Raw genomic sequence first — 16,509 nt, 5'->3', positions numbered from 1 at the left:
CTTTCCCTCATTTGGCCCTAACTTTTCTTCAAATGCTTCCTTTGATGCTTAAGACTGAAAATGCCAAATCTCTGTTTCCCAGCAAAAGAATATCATTTTTGCAGGTTGCTCTGTTAGTAGCTTAAGAGGAACATTAGGAGGTCCTTTGCAACTGTTTAAAAATTGTTAGGCTAATGATTATTTGGAAAGAAAGATATCTCATGGTATTGAGAAACAGGACTTCTGCAGGAATGGAAGATTTTAAAATGCTTTAATGGCAAGAGGTCGTATTATTCTGCTACTAAGATATGTGGTTATGTTTTAATTGGCTGTGTTTACAATGTGGTTTTTCTTAAAAATGCATTTCTTCAAGATTCCCTCAATCATTGCTTATCTCACATCCACAAATATCCACACTTCCTGTGTATAATATGTACATTTGCTCTGTTTCAAACATACTCACACTCAGAGTTTATTTCACTTGGGACATCAGGAAAACAGTCACATTAGTATGACTTTTTTTTTTTTTCCTGAGTTGACATTTCATTAAAATAAGTTCATAGTAAGTTCAGCTCTCTAGTCTTGCCCTTCAGTGTAAATTTGTTTCTGTTATTTATTATAACATAAGAATTTGGATGTTATTTTGAGTTCATACCATTCTAGCCTTAGAGTTACTTTGCTTGTTGCAAAACCATGCCACACATTGTTTGGAAAGTATTTGCAAACTTAGCAACATGTATTTGAGCATGTACAAAGTACAGGAAACTTACATACATTTGAAGTAGTAATACAGTTAAAAATATATCCCCTTGCTTAAATTCTATGACAAAAGCTGTGTTGGGAGCTTTCTGTATCTCAACAACTGCATGGAAGAGCAGTTTTTAAGTTAATTAAGGCTTTTCAAGTGGGTCAGTTTTATTTAGTATGTTTTAAAATATTTTGACAGTTTGATACCTAAAATATCTAAGTTGTCTTAGAAAATATGAGAGGTCACTGATCTCTTTCTCTGAGAAACCCAGAGGCAAATGATGTCTTTCCTAAGTTTACTTTCTTCCTTATATGAATCAACTCCAAAATGCACACCAGTGATTAGACTCTTTCTTGCTATACCATGAAAATCTGATACCTTCACTGGAACCATCGAATGAAGATGTCTTTAGCAAAAAAAACCCTCCGTGACATCCCACAGAAGATGTTTGTGTCTATTTATTTATGTATTTATTTAGGTTGGGTAGGAACCATTTGGGAAAGCCATATTTGCAGCAGAGGGAAGAAGAATTTTCAGCTGTACAATAGTATTGTGTAGTGTTTATCAATCTATTGTGTAACCAGCTTTGTTTAACTTTTGGGTTTTTTCTTTTGATCAAAAAAGCGTAACAATTCTGACAGCAGTTTGGAATAAAACATTTGGTTATGATTTTTCACCCTAGAATAGGATTTGAGAAGACAAACTAGCAGGATGATCTGAGAACAATATGTAAAAAATAAATAAATTAGAATACCCGCAAACGTACATGTCTTACAATGATCAAACCCAAATGAAAAAGAGCAAGTCTGATGAACTCTTCTGTAGTCCAGAGATCTGCATAGCACCAAGAGGACATTCTGATGTCCTTGTAGTGTACTGAGATAGATCAGTATGTGTCTGCTAATGACTGAGTCCTTGGTAAGACGAGTATAGATATGTGTGTATCTATATATATATGTATATGTATATATTTAAGCTTCTGGCCTCTCTTCTGTGCTGTTTGTGAGAGGGGATGTTTGTGAAGCAGCCAGCCTGGGAGCAATGGGGCATTTTATCTTTACTGTAACAAACTCTGACATCCCCCAGTGGGACTCCAAGTGCTGGCACATAGAGGAATCCCTTGTCCCCAAATCTCTTGTTCTCTACCCATTTAACCCCCCAAAATCTGCTTCTGCCCAGGCTCTCCAGTGTATCTTTTCCATGTTCTCACCCCCTTTTTGTTTTCAAGTTAGGCTTTTCTCTGCTGCAGTCAGGTTTCTGCCCTCCTGCTCCCATTTGCCCTCAGTCTGCCCCATCTCTTCTTGCACTGCTGTTTCCCAAAGGTCCCCCTCTTCTCTCCCACCCCTCTTTTCCTGCTCCTTCCCCTCCAGCAGCTTTCTGTCATCTCTTAGGGTCTGGAGGTGGGCAAGGCATTGCACACAGCAGCCCAAGGGGGTGGCATTGCTGGTGGGCTGCACACAGGAGCCCAAAGGTGGAGTGTTCTAAGGATGTGCCTGGTATTTATTTGCAGGCTGCAGTGCTCTAGGAGAGCCAGGAATGGGAAACTACCCTGGGCAATCTTCCCGTGTGGGTGATGATTGTGGGTAGATGCCTAGTGTGGTGCTCGTGATGGGCTTTTCTCCATATGCACCTATAGTAGGAGCAGATATGGTGTCCTCTGCTGTCCTCCCTGCAGAATGGCACTTTTCTTGAGACTCAAACCAAGGAGCTGGGCCTTGAGAAACTGACACCTGCAATTCCAGCTTACTGCACTTTCAGAATTAGCTGTGAAGGTGTCAGGTCTGGAGAGGCCAGGTCCTCTCCCACCCTGCTCTGTAGGGTGCTGGTGGTGGGTTAGGCTGGGCCTGTGGGTCTCCCCAGCTTCAGCAGGGCTGGTGGAAGCTCTTTGCTGTCCAAGATCAGCTCATCAGTCGCACATGGCATTGCAGAAATGAGATGGGAGAGAGCAGAACCGCACACTAGCAGTGTAGGAAACCTGGAGGTTTGTCAGGCTGCTTGTGGTTTTCCTGTATTGGATTCTGGGCACTTCCACTCCCAGCTCTCCACCTTTTTTCCAAGGGAGCCTCAGCATAACCCTTGCAGAAACCAAGGCTCCATCTACAGGCAAGTCCTGGGTCAAGTACAATTCCCTTGTTTTAAGTAGAGATTGATGATAATTCACTATTTTTATGATAAGAACAAATAATTCCCATAATAGTCATACACCTTTCCTCTCCAGGGAACTCAAGACAGTTTGCAAATTCTCTTTGTGCTATTAAAAAGAAAATCAAGCTGCCTCTTACCTAACTCTGAAATACAGAACCTTCTGCTGTGAAGCAGGGCAGGTGTTCAGGTGGCAGCAGCAACCCATGTTACCCACCAGTCTGGGACACGAAAGGGAACAAGGAGCACATTGGTAATGGACAGGGAGGTTGAAGAAGGTCACTTTTTAATTTCCCAGCTGGGAGTTGATGTGGAAACACAGATTAAGTCTCTGCTTTTTGGGAAGAGTGCCACTGAGTCTCAGCTTTCTACACACGATGCTTCTTGGCCGCCTGCCCTGTGAGCCGCAGGGCACGGGCATCCGTCCCCTCCACTCCTGTGGGGACACTGCTGGCAGCTCCCCAGCACTGTCAGCCATCCCAGTGGGCTGACCCTGGCTAGAAACCTTGGGTTGTGTGTTGTCCCAGTGGTGAAAGCATCTTCTTGGTCACAGAGGGCTTCTGGAGGGCAAAGGCAATGCAGGTGGCACCTGAGCTGCAGATACCGCCGCTGCTGTGGCAAATATTCAAGTGGTGTTAAAATGGGAACGTGTAATAAAGGGGATTGTATTGCTGTGCCTCCAGCAAACCCACCTTTTATAACAGGCATCAGTGCAGTTCATAAAGACATAAAGCTACAGCTGCTCTGAATTTCAAGGCTTTATAGTTTTATCTGTATTTAAGAAATATTGGTGGTTTGTTGTGTTGGGGTTTTTTTAGGGCAAAGAGAAGTGTGTTTTGGTGGGGAGGGACTGGCTGGGAGACAGGATGTGCTGGGTTTTCTCCCTGGCTGTCACGGCAGGGACACCAGGACCTGAGGAAGCCTCTATTTTCCTCCCTGCCTCAGTTTCCCCATCTATAAAATGGAGCCAACTGCAGTTTGTCAATGATGGTTGGAAGGAGTGAGTGCTCATAGATGGTGCTAAGACTGTACATGTACAACCAGGGTTTCCTCTAAACTGAGCAACACAGAGATGCTTCTACTCTGTATTTAAAGGCAGATTTTTCAAGTGACATGCCCTTCACCTGATGAGTTCATGGCATCCCCCATTGCCCATGAAGGACACCACAAGACCAGGGCAGCTTTGCCCATTCTCCCCCAGGACTCAGTGACTGGCTCCATTTTATCAATTAGCGAGTGCGAGAACAATTCCAATTAAAAATAAAAAGCCTGAATAAAACATCCTGAGATGCTGTTCTTCCTTTTATTTTTGCAATTATGGTTTTAATTATTTCTGACAATGCTGCTTTTTTTTTTTCTGCTTTTTTTCTTCTTTTGTTTTTTCTTTTTCTCTTTGAGTGTCATAATCTACCGCAGTCAATTTCCCAGCACTCACTGAGGCCTCAGTAAAATACAACCAGCAGGAGCAGGTGACAGGACCACAGTTTCTGGGTCTAAGCTGGGAAATCAGGGGGAGGTTTTCTGGCTCTTTTTCTCAGTCAAACCACCTCAGTTTACCTACCTGTTCATGGGGGCTGTGACACTCCCCTGCCACCCTGGCACCTGGCGTTGATGCAGCCACGTCTCTGCTGTTAAATCCTTGCTGAGAAGCAGGAAGAAGAGTCACTGCTTTTTGTGTGCAAATGCTGAAAGCGTGGGGATTAGTGGGGAGCAGATTAGGGAGGACTTGCTCCATCTTTCCTCCCCAAAAAGTTTTCTGGAGCAGCTAAATATATACCTGCCGTTTCCAACGCAGAGCTTGCTGCCTGGCAGAGCTGTAATTGGCGACTCAGTCAAATTACAGCCCCAGCTTCTGGCATTTGGATCCTCCTGGCTGGCATAATAATTTCTCCCTAGGTAGCTGGTATTTAACTTGTCTTATCTGCTCCTGATAGTTATAATTACAGTGCCCGCTAATTTCCCTCTGATGTTGCAGCCGTTGGAAGGGGTGGCTGGAGGAAGGTTGGGGTCAGGAGCCTTTTCCCTCCACCCCAGCCACTGGTGGGAGAGGAGGTGCTGGTCCCCCACCTCCCCCAGCTGTGCCTCACAGATCCCATCCCACCGTTGACCTCCAGGGAGGGGATGCTGGATGGGTTTTCAAGTCCTGAGGTCCTTGCTGTGGTGTGAATTGCAGTCTGGGTTGGGTCAGGGTGGGGTTTGCTGGTTGGTGCTGGTAGGGCTGGTCACCCCCAGGGTGGGGTTTGCTGGTTGGTGCTGGTAGGGCTGGTCACCCCCAGGGTGGGGTTTGCTGGTTGGTGCTGGTAGGGTTGGTCTCCCCCAGAGCACTGGGGTTTTTACACGTCTTATGAGGAGCATCTGAGAGAACTGAGGGTGCACAGGAGGCTGAGGGGAGACCTTCTTGCTCTCTACAGTTACCCAAAAGGAGGTCAGACTGAGGGGGAATCTCTTCTCCCAAGGAACAAATGATAGAATAAGAGGAAATGGCCTCAAATTGTGCCAGGGAAGGTTTAGTTTGGGTATTAGATGAAACTAACTAAAGGGTTATCAAACACTGGCACAGGCTGCCTGGGGAGGTGGTTGAATCACCATCCCTGGAGGTGTTTAAAAGCTGGGTAGATGTGGTGCTGAGGGACATGGTTTAGTGCTGGACTCGATAGAACTGGGGTAATGGTTCCCAGAGTTAGGTTATAGTTAGACTTGATGATCTTAAAGGTCTTTTCCAACCAGAATGATTCTGTGATTCTGTTTGGCTTCAGAAAAGGCTGTTTTTGAGGGCACGGTGAGCAAGCCTGGCTCTGCAGCAGGAGGAGGAGGCACTTGCCATCACCTCTCCAAGGGCACAAGTACCAGCCCCGGCAAGGCCTTTTAGCCTAGAAAAAAACACCCCCCACACTAAGTTCTTAAGCTCCACTAGCAGAAATAGTTAGTGAGGTGATCCTCGGCTCCAGGGGAGGAGTCTGAACCGTCCGTAGTGCTCTCGCTGCAGGGTACACCAGATCCTTTGGCAAGCAGAACAAACTCCCCAGGCTCGGCAGCGGTAATAGCTTGTCCTGCCCCCATCCCGCACGCAGCTCCGGGAGCTCAGCTCTTTGTTTCTGCGAAAGGATTAGGTGTTAACGCTGCCAAAATGAGGCGGGGGCACAGTGGCTGTCTTTCACATTGTTTCCAAAGAGTTTCTCTGTTCCCTCGACTGCTCTCACAGTTTGCCTCCTCCTTGTGCTGCTCAGCCCCAACCCGGGGATGCTTTTTACAACAGCTGGACATATTGTTTTAAGTGATAATCTTTAGATACTGCAGCCCAGCAGACAGTTCATAAGGAATATCTGATTTGGTGACTATCACTTCTTCTGCTGTCCTTGTGAGCAGCCTTTGAGGGTTAGGATGTTCTGGGGTTTTTGGGTTTTTTTTTTTGTTCCTTTTAAATGAGAATAAAAATTCCCCCACAGTCCCTGCCAGCAATTCTTAGCCTGTAATAGGTTGTTTACTGCAGGTTGGATTTGATATGTAGGTCTTGTCTTTCCTGACAGGCAGAACCCTTCAAGGTTGGGTCTTTAGTGCAAAATGCTTGCATATTGTACTTCTGGTTTCCTATGAATATTTCCCCAGATTTGCTTAAAATTACTCGTTTCCATGACTATGCTCACTTGAAGGACTTGTTCCTCAGGATACAAATGGGTGTCAAAGCCTGCTTTTCTGTGCAGGGGGAGGAAAATGAGAACAATTGTTTTGGTGTAGGATCAGATCAGGGAATGGTGCTGACTCGGATGAGGTGCCCTGTGCCAGTACAGGTGGGGTTCAGGTGGGGACACCCCAGGAGCTGTGGCACAGAGCATCTTGCTTTCCCTTCTCTTGGTGCACCAAGACTTTTGTGTGGAGCTGGAGAGAAGGGGAATGGGAGATCAGGAGGGAGAAGAGAAAGAAAAGGTGGAATGGGAGGGTGGGGAACAGCAGGTGCAGGAAGGGAATGAGCGAAGGGAAAGACAGAGAGGTGGAAAAAATGAACTAAAGAAAAAGCCATGACTGGTAACTCCTGTCGGGTGAAGTTCAGGGCTATGGGATGAGTTCCTAAACCAGAGCCCAGCAGTCAGCATGGCCAGCCCAACCACAGGGATGTGCCAGGTGCAGGGAACTGAGATGCTGGGGAGGGGTTGGCCTGAGACAGCTGCTCCCAAACCCCCAGTACCAGACCCAACAGGGCAGCACATCCCCCCCACTTCCTATATTGTTTATATTTTCTCTCTGTGTGTGCATTTGTGTATATATATATATTTATATATAAAAAATCTAACAAATTTCTAACCCATATAAATCCAATTACCCATGTTTTGCCTGCAGGGAGCGGGGGAGATTAATGTGTGGTATTTTGGCAGGAATGTAAAAAGAAATAGGTGGTAATAACAATGAAGGCTCATAAAAAGGAACCGATAACCGTGTCTGCACCCGGGAACCCGGCTGTAATTCTCGTGGGCGTTTGCCAGGAGGCTGGGGGACAGGAAAGAGCCAGGAGTGCTTCCTGGGCACCTGAGCGTTCATCCTGCCAGTGGAGATGACATTAATGTGATCATAATGGAGGCTGATAAAAAGAAATGGTTCGTGCTCCCAGGGCACCTCTCGAAACCCATCCCTCTCTTGTAAGAGCTGCTGTTATCCTGGTTTTGCAGACAGGCAAGCAAGTCCCAAAAAAGGAGGATGAGCGTGGGGTTTCTTTGGAAGGAGAGGTGGGAGCTAAGCTCTTCACCCTCTCTGTTGGTCCTTGCAGATCTGGCTTGGTGTGACATGACCCAGAGTTTTTTGGGCAGTTATGGCTGTGGGTCAGAGTTGGCAGATCCCTGGCAGAGAACAATGTCGTTCAGATTTTTTTCCTCCCCTCTGAGCCCTTTCATAGAATCATAGAATGCCATGTTGGAAGGACCTCAAGGGTCATCTGGTCCAACCTTTCTAGGTAATAATATAGTTTAAATGAGATGGCCCAACACCCTGTCAAGCTGAGTTTTATAGCTGTCCAATGTAGGAGAATCCACTAATTCCCTTGGTGGGAATTATTCCAACTGTCCTCACAGTTCCCTACAACATCCCTGCGTGCTGAGTGTTCCCCAAGGCTTTCCTTTCACCCACGTGAACCCAGGCACCCAAGATGCCTTCTGTCTGCAGCCCCTGGCCAGGGGACAGGAGTCCTGCTGGAGGAGAAGCCATCCCTGCCACACAGTACCCATCACATGGTGTTGGGACTTGGCATCGTCCCCTTCTGCCCCTCAGTCGCAGCCCATGATCTGTCCCCGTGGTGAAGGCAGTGGGAGGGTGTTGTGCTGCCAGGCACCTCTCCTCCCTTGGATCTGACACTTGGGAGCCAGCCCCTCCTCATCCTTCATTAATACCCTCCCCTCTGCCACCACCCACGGGCAGGGATTAATCACTGCTCGGATCTTGCATCCCCGCAGTGGTGCTGCCTCCTTGGCAGGCTCTGCACCAGGCTCCTTGCTCTCTGTTTATTACCACCACTGGTTTTACAACCCACTTTTATCAGATGACTTTTTTTTTTTCTTTCTTTCTTTCTTTCTTAAAGACCATAACCCACCAGCAACTCATCATTTCGGGAGGAGGGAGAGTGCTTTTAGCAGAGGAGGAAGTCTCCATCCTTAGACCTTAAATGAAGAGGCTGCTTCACCGTGTTGTTGTTGCATTTAATTCAATCAAGGCAGTTAAAGCAGAGATTTAGAGTCCTTTGTGCCATCACAGGAGTTGCTCTGCTGCAGCAGCAGGTAGAGGGGAAGATTGAGCCCATTTCCAAGGAGACTTGAAGTAACTGTTGGCAGCAGCCAGGCCTGGGGCTTCCTGCAGCAGCGGCCACGGTGGGAAGCTCTTAGCATTCACGTCGCATCCCATCTCTCTCTCTGTCACCCTCCCTGCTCTTGCTCCTTATCCCCCTATATTCCTTTAAGTGGAATTGATTAGTTTGGCTTTTTATTTTTCTTTTTTATATATTTATCTTTTATTTTAATAACTGGGGGGAGGATTGGTTTTAATTAATATTCTTAACTGTATGATAATTACGCTGGCTGGTCCCATCGCGGTCTGAGTCACCCTCTCCTCCCTTATTCTTGTGAGAAAGCTGTTTGGACTTAATTAAAGTTAGGGATCCAGGGCTAACGGGAACAGCAGGAGTACTGCAGGGCTTTTGATGAAATGATTGCTGTGGGGGAGGTGGCTGGTTTCTCCCCAGAGCCATAGGTCGTGATGTCCAGACACCGTTACGACCGTCTGGTTTGAGGCCACTGCATCTCGTCCCATGTCTCCCATCCTGCATCCAAAAACTCTTCCTGGATGCCACAGCCCCTGTTTTGGGATGAGAAGAGCCCAGTTTTGGGCTTAGAGGCATCTGCTCTGTGAGGGAGCCTGTCTTTGGGCAACACCAGCTGAGCTCCCCGTGCCTGTCACCTCTGGGGCATCACGGATCACGGGAGGGGAGGTCGGAGGGATAAGAGAGAAGCTTCATGGACTCAGTGGGTCATTTTCATCTCTCATTTTGGTGCTGGTGCTTGCAGTCAGTGCTGCCACCAGAGCTCAAACGCAGCCCAAGAAAGAGCTTAACAAGCTCCGAGAGCTGTCCAGAAAGTTATCCTGACACCAAGTGACAGGCTCTCAATTGATATCCTCTGGAGACTTTAAACTCACTTCTGCGAGGTTTCCAAAGCTGGTTTTGTCTCATACCTGAAGAATCCTTTATCTGCTGCGACGCCTCCCCAGGCTGGTTTCATTGCTCTTGACGTTTCTCTTTGTTGCCTGCTGCAAGACAGGTAAACTCCACTGCAGAACTATGTAAGAGGAGTTTCTCTCCCTGCTCCTCCTCTGCTCTCAGCTGTTCCTGGAGTTCCTGAATAAATTGCCCGGGTCAGTGCCATTCCCACTTGGCTCTGGAGCAATGTCAGGATTGCTTCTCATCCAAGAGGGCAGGGGATGGTCCAGACCACCAGGGAAGGGCAAATATAGTGTCTGGTGTGGAAAAGAGAGGAGAAGTCATCCTAGTCATCCTCACCTTCCATCCTGGGGTAGCTCTGGAGCAAACATCAAGGGAAATGTTTGTGATAGCTAGGGAGGGGTAAGAAGCTGTGCCCCAGCCAGTGGAGGTTCATCCAGGAGAACTTGTGTCAGACTAATTTAGTATCCTCTGTATGACAGAGCAGGGGCAAAGCAAGAGATGTCTCTGATGAGGATCCAAGCAAGGCTGTAGCTGCTGCCCTGTGAGCTGATAGAAGCCCAAGGTGGGAACCACTGTCCAGAGCAGGCTGTAAGGAAAGGGGTTGGTTGCTGTAAGAAAAATAGCTCCTGTAAGGAGCTTCCCTGCTTCTGAGACCCAGACCAATACAAACTCTTTGTCCAACTGAAAAGCCACCTTTGCAGTTGTTTGAGGCTGCAGCTGGTTGGTGATGTTCTGCTGGATTTGCTTGGAGGGCTTAGGGACCAGCTGAATGTCCTAAAACTCCTTGCACAGGATTCCTGGTGTGCAAGTGTGTCTGTTTGTGTCATTGTGGTGCTGCTGGGCTGGTGTTTTGGGGTGCCATCAAGGATCTTGAAGGTTTATGAAGCAGTACTAGGTGGTTGCTGATGTCCCATGTAGTCCATCTGATGTTGCTCCATGTGAGAAGGTCTGGAGTGGAGCATATTTGCTGGTCTGTAAGGTTGGGTGGGTTTTCCTCCCAGGAAATGGGGGTTGCCAGCCTGTTGCAGGATGACTGCTGACCACCTTTTTGTTGGGTGGTCCCATGCAGCAGAACTCCTCTCCTTCTCCTTCTGGGGGAGGATGTCACGTTCCAGCCTCCACCGTGCAGGCAGCCAACCCCTGGCACTTGTGTTCCCTTTCCTGGTCACTCTGTGGACCTGTTATGCACAAGAGAAGGTTTTAAGAGGCAGCTGGGGACTGCCTAGACTCTGTCACTGAGGCTGCAGACTCTCAGAGGTGCACTTGGAGCATTTTCCTTAATTTTGCTTTTATTGCCCAGTAAATCAGTGCTGGGGCCAGCCTGTCTGTGGGCAGCAGGTCCCTGATGAAAAGGTGCTGGCTCTTGCTGTTGGCTTCATCCTGCTCTGGGAATGAGCTGGTGTGTGTGGTGGATTTCTATCTTCATCAGCTTTCCAGCTGAATGCTTGGGTTTGCACCCGGGGCTGGAATTATGCTCCAGCTCCATCCCTCTTGGTGATGCCCCAGCCCTATCCCTGTTGGTGATGTCCCAAGGCTGGGGCTCCAGTGCTGGCTCCCAGCAGAATCCCTTTGCCAACCTTCTCCTTGCCCCATGCCCTCAGCCAGGAGCCATCAAAGGTGGCCAAGCCCCTGTGGTCGTGGCCAGAGGCTCCCTCTGAGATGGAGCTCTGACATCTGCTAGGTCTCCCTCTCCAGATCCTGCACTTTGTCCTGTGATTGCTGAGCTTGCAGCTGGTTTTCAAGACTAATGCTGCACTTAGCAGGGTGCTGCCAAACCCACGGAGTCCAGCAGGTTATTTCCCTTCAGAAGCCATTTATCTTTTCCCTCTCAGGCGTGGGGCTTCTGCCTCTTCTCTTTCTTCTCCTCCCACACAGGAAGGAGCCTCCTCTTCCCAACCCTCCCAAATTACTGGCAATGGGGTCAGACCTCCCCTTGAGGAGCCTGGGGAGGAGAGGCAGCTATGGGAAGTGAGCACCATGGAGCAAGGGGGTGGCAGGGCTTGGTGGGCTTCTGCAATGCTGCTTGACATCTATCGATTCCTATCTCGTAATTCTGTTGAGGGAGATCATTCCAGACTGCAGCTTCTTGCGTGTGTCTCTTCTGATCAGGTTGTGGGATGGTGAGATGCCAGCAGGTGCCAGGCTTGGGTTTGAAAGCTGTTTTTCTGGCAGGGAATTGGCAGTTTGTCTCGGTTTCTTGGCCATTTGCATGGAGTGAGAGAGAAGCTGTGATGGAAAATGTCAGATGGGAAGCTCAGGACCACTTTGGGCTCTGCCACTGCCTGTCACAGTGGCCTTGGGCTCCTCTCTTACCCTGGCGTTGATCGCCTCAGTTAAAAAGCAGTAGCTCCAAATTTCCTGACTTCTGCTTCTCTTCCCCACAGTTGGAGGACCCTGATCCTTGGGTAAGGGCTTGCACACTGCCCAGCACTTCTGAAAATCCCATCCAAAAGTTCCCTTCAGGAGCAACACTCTGTCATGAAACAGGAACTCACTAGTAGAGGAGAAGGCAGCGTGATGGTTATTAAAGTTTAACAACTGTGTGTATCCATTACCTGGCTGCTAAATCTTTATACGCCTTAAATAATCAATTGATATTTAATTAGCATACAGTACTATTACTGCCTTCCTAAATCTATAATGATAAACCAAGTTACAAGTTATTGGACGTTAATTACTAACTGATGATTAGGAACAGCAAGACATTCAGCAGCCTCATCCCAGCCATAACGCAGCGTGTCCATACGCGCTGCCGCGCTGAGCAGCTCTCACTGTCTCTTAATAATCAATGGGTGTTTAACATGCAATATTTGTCTAATTAGCACTAAATTAAATCCTCATTGACAACACTTCAGGGTAAGAGATCTGCATCAAATATGATGGATTAGCCACGGAAGGGCTGTTATTGTAAGCAGGAGATGTGCGTGTCAGTTGCTGTGCTCGTCAGGGCTGGCACACGCCTCCCTCTGATTGTCAGCCTGGTCCTTCACCAGTGAAGGAGTGATGCCTTCAGGGTGGATTGACAGGTCCACAGACACCAGGTCTCTCTTTACTCAAGCTGTAAGGACAAGCAGCTCTTGCCAGCACCCTTCCCTATTTCCCAGCTCCGCTCACCCTTGTGCTTCCATGCAGAAAGATGGGCTCTGGGGGGAGCAGAAGGCTCTCTGGGCATGCAGAGGGCTGCCCAGTGGGCAAACTTCACTGGTGAGGCTGCACCTTGAATCCTGGAGACAGTTTTGGGCCTCCCATTACAAGAAGGACATTGAGGGGCTGGAGCATGTCCAGAGAAGGGAATAGAGCTGGGGAAGAGTCAAGAGAACAAGTCTTATGAAGAGCAGCTGAGGGAACTGAGGGTGTTCAGCTTGGACAAAAGGAGGCTAAGGAGAGACTCTCTACAACCTCCCTGAAAGGAGGCTGGAGTGAGGGGGGGTCAGTCTCTGTTCCCAAGGAACAAAAGGAAATGGCCTGAAGCTGCATCAGGGGAGGTTCAGATTGATTATTAGAAGAAACTTCTTCCCTGAAAGGGTTATCAAACACTGGCACAGGCCAGTGGGGATCACCACAGGGATCACCATCCCTGGAGGTGTTTAAAAGCCATGTAGATGTGGTGCTGAGGGACATGGTTTAGCACTGGACTCAGTAGAGCTGGAGTCATGGTTGGATTTGATGAATCTTCAGTGTCTTTTCCAACCAAAATGACTCCAGGATTTTGTGTTAACTTTTGGGATGTCTGTAGCCTCAGTATGGGCAATAAGGACTGGGAAGATGTTTGCAGCCACCAGTCTGACCTCATATCAGGGATTCTGGGTGTAGATCGGAGGGATGTGGGAGTGGGAGCCACCCTGAAGCCTGGCAGTGGGTGACAGAGGTCCCTTGGGGTGCTGGGATGCTGCTGTCTCCTGGTGGGAAGTGCCTTGTACACAAAATCACAGAATCTTAGGGGTTGGAAGGGACCTGGAAAGCTCCCCCAGCCCAACCCCTCTGCCAGAGCAGGGGCACCCAGAGCACATCACACAGGAACGTGGCCAGGGGGGTTGGAATGTCTCCAGAGAAGGAGACTCCACAGCCTCTCTGGGCAGCCTGGCCCAGGGCTCTGGCACTCTCACAGCAAAGAAGTTCTTCCTGAGATTCACATGGAACCTCCTGTGCTCCAGTTTGCACCCACTGCCCCTTGTCCTGTCACTGGACATCACTGCACAAAGCCTGGCTCTGTCCTCCTGACACTGCCCTGAACAGATTTGTGCCCATGGATGAGGTGGCCCCTCAGTCTCCTCTTCTCCAAGCCCAACAGACCCAGCTCCCTCAGCCTTTCCTCAGCAGGGAGATGTTCCCCTCCCTCCAGCATCTCTGTGGCTCTGCCCTGGGCTCTTCCCAGCAGTTCCCTGTCCTTGTGGAACTGAGGGGCCCTGAACTGGACACAATACTCCAGGTGCAGCCTCACCAAGGCAGAACAGAGGGCAAGGAGAACCTCCCTTGACCTTGCTGGTTTTGAGAGAGCAGTGGGATGGATTGCACAGCCTCTGGTTCCTTGTGAGAACCAGCCTGTCCCCTCTCAGTGTGGAGGTGATTCACTGTGCCAACAGGATTGGCAGCCCAACAGCAAAGTAGAACATCAGAAATTGAGTTGGGAGCAAATGTTGGGGCTGTTGGGCATGGAGGGCAATGTTGGTGCCCCAGAGAGGAGCACCATGGTGGCTCCCTGCAGGGTCTGGTTTGGCTTTGCTGTAGCTGAGCAGTTTTGCCCCACGCTCAGGGAAATGAAAGGGCCCTGGGAGGTGTTTCTCCCCCTGGGAGCACCATGGATATATAACTTCTAGCTCCTAGCTGTCTCCTCTCAATCCCTAGCAGGGAATCATCATCCTTCCTGTGTCAGAGGAGATGACACCACCAGTTTTCCTGCAACCTTCAAGGTTTTACCAAAGGGGGTGAAACCTTTTGTAATCTGAGAAGCTCCTTCATTCCTCGTGGTCTTTCTGTACCTCCCAGAAGTCCAGAACCCACAAAACACAGAGTCCCACCAGGTGGGATGGATGTCTCCTGCACTCAGCAGGAGCTGGGATGAGAAAGAAAAAAAGGGGTGAGGGGGGAGGGAAGAGACTTTCAATTAGCAATTGAAATTGTTCTTAAAAAGAATTTGCCTATTCTGCAAGGAATGTTTAGTAATTGATTGCAATTTCTAGCAATTAAATACAAATTAATTCGTGCTACTGAGTAGCAGTTTATTTATGGCTCTGTATTTATGGGCACTCCCTCTCCTTAAAAATATCATCATTGCTTTTGATAAGTAATTAGAGTTTGCTGAATAATTTCCCAATGTAGGTATGAATTTTAAATAATTTTTAGTACCAAGCAAGTGTTTCATTGGATTGCTGAGTGAGGGATTATCATTATTTATACCATAGTAGGGCCTAGAGACTGAGACAGGCACTGTGCAAAGAGACAGTCCCTGCCCAGAATCATAAAATCATCAAAACATAGAATGGTTTGGGTGGGAAGGGACCTTCAAGATCACGCAGATCCACCCCCCTGCATGGGCAGGGACACCTCCCAGCAGCCCAGGCTGCTCCAAGCCCCATCCAACCTGCCCTTCAACACTGCCAGGGATGGGGCAGCCACAGCTTCCCTGGGCAACCTGGGCCAGGCTCTCACCACCCTCACACTCCACAATTCCCTCCTCATCTCTCACCTCAATCTCCCTCTTCCAGTTTTCATCCCTTCCCCCTTGTCCTCTCCCTCCCTGCCCTTGTCCCAAGTCCCTCCCCAGCTTTCCTGGAGCCCCTTCAGGCACTGGAAGCTGCTCTAAGGTCTCCCTGGAGCCTTCTCTTCTCCCGGCTGAACACCCCAGCTCTCCCAGTCTCCCTTCATAGCAGAGCTGCTCCAGCCCTCACATCTTCTTCGTGGCCTCCTCTGAAGAGTTTACAGTGATGTGTGTGTCTCAGCTCTCTGCTGTGGGCTCCTGAAGGTGCTTTCCCAAGAAATGAAGGCCTTTGGGTGCCATTTGCACCCCTGCAGCACTAACTGCAACTGCAGGCTGGGCTGCAACTGTGTTTCTCCTTCCTCTTCATTAGTGGGGAAGAGTAATGCCCTAATCATAACAGTAATGGTTGACTGCTCTGGTGAGGGTGGTCAGGCCCAGCCCATGAGGTAGCGAATGAATTTCATGTCTTTTGGTGAGTCTGCTTACATTTTGGACTTGAGGTGCCTTTTATTTGGTTTGTGGTCTTTCTTGGGTCATGTTTGCAAACTTCTAACAGTGCTCCTACAGCTATAGACATGTGTGTTAGCTCTGTACCAGATGAGGTCTTCATGGAACCACATTGCCAGGACTCTCAGGTTTGGGAGGAGAAGGAAAACCCACAGCTGGTTTAATGCTGCTGGTGGGAGCTTGTGGTAGGACAGCAGACATGGCAAGAGCTATAAGCAGAAGAGCTGATTTTAGGGAAGCTGGGTGTCCCAAATGTCTTCTGTGGGGCTGTGCCAAGCTGAGGTTCACTCCAAAGTGTCCTAAGTGTGGTTTTGGGGTCCTGAGGTGGAATGTGCTGCTTTTACTGAGGGTCACACTAGAGCCTGGGAACCTTGGAGGAATAAATACCCCGTAGCATTATTGAATAGGGGACAGCTATGGGGTGTGCCACGTATACTTCTGTTACAGATTAAGCATCCATGGGCTGTTTGGAAGCTTTGAGGCTGCTCAGACCTTGGGGCATCACAGAGGTGCCTGGCCCCATGCCTGCTTCTGTCCCCTTTGTCACCTGTGTGCAGCAGGATCGGCCCCTACCTCTTGTTCAAAGGCTACACAGCCTGTTCTGGCTGCTTTCTGGCTTCATTACTGAGCTTTATTAAATGGTACTTGTACAGCCAAGGGTTGGAAAAACACACAAAGGGACTTTTCTAGTCATCTGAGGCACTTAGATACCGTGGAGACAGATGCTGAAGGGAAAGA

This window comes from Chaetura pelagica, unplaced genomic scaffold (assembly GCF_000747805.2).
Source record: "Chaetura pelagica isolate M959 unplaced genomic scaffold, ChaPel_1.0 scaffold38, whole genome shotgun sequence".
Classification (NCBI taxonomy): domain Eukaryota; kingdom Metazoa; phylum Chordata; class Aves; order Apodiformes; family Apodidae; genus Chaetura; species Chaetura pelagica.
The sequence above is the reverse complement of the archived record's forward strand: the minus strand, read 5'-3'. Positions refer to the sequence as shown.